We start from the raw sequence: 2,315 nt of genomic DNA on the forward strand, positions 1-2,315 counted from the left end.
ATTGTTCTCCTTCTTGTTTATTTATAGTTTATTTATTTTAGACTGTAGGTGGGGTGAAGCAGAACGCTATTTTCCTTTTCACTGCTCTCTCCAAGGGCCTGCAACAGTGCCTGAGATGAGCTAGTTCAGGGAGTGTTGCTAAACATGCAGTCCAGCGATTATTCATTGCGATACATCGAAGGATAAAATAGAGTTAGATGCTCTATGATGATTAATACGCATGCAAACATTTATATTTTAAAGTATAAGTTGGCACTTCATCTTAAACTAGTGTTGTTTTGACAACTTTATGTGAATTAAGAAAGATAATGTGATATCTTGAATCAGTCAAAAATAATTTCTAACACCCAAGGCTGAAAGAATTCCAGTTTTAAGGTGCTACTTTCTCATCTGAAACTGTGCTTAGTGTGCTCCGTTTATAATCCAACTCGACACATTTTACTGGTATGCTAAGGCTTTGTGTAAACCTTCTCTTGATTGTGTCATCTGATTTTAAAAGACCCATTCAAACCAAACAGACCTTAACATAGCTTGGAATGCATTTTCTAATAAGAACCCATTTTAAATTTCCGAATAAGAATTCATTTTGATACTAAATTACATTTATATAGAATAGAACCAGTTTTTTTCTCCTGGGGTCTGACTTTTATCTTTGCCTTCCTCTTTCAGAGCACATCTCAAGCAACACGAAAAAGGCAAAGGTCTTAACCACTGCCACACTAGAACTCTGAAAAGTCATGATAGTAGCAGAGAGAGAGAGAGAGGGGTTCTCCAGCTAAATATGGACACACAACCTTTTGATTTTCAATCATTCAGTATCCCTTTCTCCCATTCAAAGAGCTATATGCAGGTGCCACATGAGCACCATGAAGTACTCTGGAATTCCCATTCTTTGCAATGTAATCCATCGTCTGTTATGATGTACACAACTGAATGCCTTTGCATAGTCAATAAAGCACATGTAACTATTTTTCAGGTACCCCGTGCTTTCTGTCAAGATCTACCTGACATCAACAATGGTATCTCTGTACCACATGCCCATCCGAAGCCAGCTTGCATTTCTGGTAATTCCTGCTGCTGTACTCCCGCACCAATTTTTCAATTATATTCCTCAAAATTCCACTTGTGATAATAGTATTGTTTGATAACATCTGCATTCTGCTGCAGTCTCTTTTATCCTTCCACCTTAAAATACTTTTTATTGTGAACTGGTTGAAGGTTTACAGAGCAAATTATAGTTTTATGTTCCACGTTTCATATCCAGTCTGACTCAGCTGACCCCTCGCAATCGGCTCCAAGTGCCCTCACTTATCCCACTTGCTCCTTGGGTTTCCTGTTGGCATTCCTCCATCTTCCCTAAACACTGGAACTTTGTCCTCGAGTAAATGCCGCTCACTTGATCTTTTTTTTTTTTTTTTCTTTTTTTTTAATCCCCCCCCCCCCCACAAAATATAGCAGCGGGTTTTCCCACATTTGGGGAAATCGCAGGGGTCAGCACACCCGGAGTGCAATAGGTGAGCCTCGCCCTGGGAAAACCACCTTCATGATCATGGTATCTCCCCTGCCAGGTAAGTATTGATCTTGAATGGTTATTCTGATAGGGAAGTGAGTTCCGTTCCAGACCCGAATACTAAGGGTCTTCTCAGATTTGGGGAGTCCTATGAGTCTCTATTTGACCAGTAAGTCTGGTTTCGTTTATGAAACTGAGTTTCTGTCCACATTTTTGCCCCAACAACTCTTTTCTTTTGAGTGGTAAAAAAGGTATCTTGTCCAAAGTATGTGGTCAAAGTCTCATCAGCCTCGCTTCTAAGGGACATTGTGATTCTACTTCTCCCAACGCAGATTTATTCATTTTTCTGGATGCCTATGGTTTATTTAATATTGTTTGACAATATAAAATTCAAAGCTATCATTTTTTCCTTCTCTCTTCCTTATTCATTGCACAGTTTCTCTATGCATATGAGGCAATTGAAATGCCTTGGCTTGGGTCAGGGGCTCCTTGGTCTTCAAAGTGATTCCTTTGGAATTGAAACCCCGACCCCCACCACAGTCATTGTAACCTTCCAAACTGACCTCTTTGCAGTGCATTGAACCAGCCAGCATATCACCTCCAAAGCCTCAGCTGTGAATGGTCCATCCCTCATTTTATGCACGGCATCTATGTGAAACCAAGACAGTGCATTATTATTTGTCCACAGCCATACACTGATTACACATATATTTTAAAATATTTTAGTAAGCCCAGATATGTAGAAACTGGATCCCCAAATAGCAATACTTTTTGACTTACCCCTGTATTAGGCTGATCTCACTAA

The 2,315-nt window shown here is 39.7% G+C and overlaps 1 pseudogene; it reads right to left on the reverse strand.

The window, feature by feature from the left end:
* Positions 1-1,437: 1,437 nt before the first annotated feature.
* On the reverse strand, positions 1,438-1,576 carry LOC115870846 (annotated as a pseudogene).
* Positions 1,577-2,315: the final 739 nt, after the last annotated feature.

This window comes from Echinops telfairi, unplaced genomic scaffold (assembly GCF_000313985.2).
Source record: "Echinops telfairi isolate 266 unplaced genomic scaffold, ASM31398v2 ScPeMD7_2;HRSCAF=8, whole genome shotgun sequence".
NCBI classification, from domain to species: domain Eukaryota; kingdom Metazoa; phylum Chordata; class Mammalia; order Afrosoricida; family Tenrecidae; genus Echinops; species Echinops telfairi.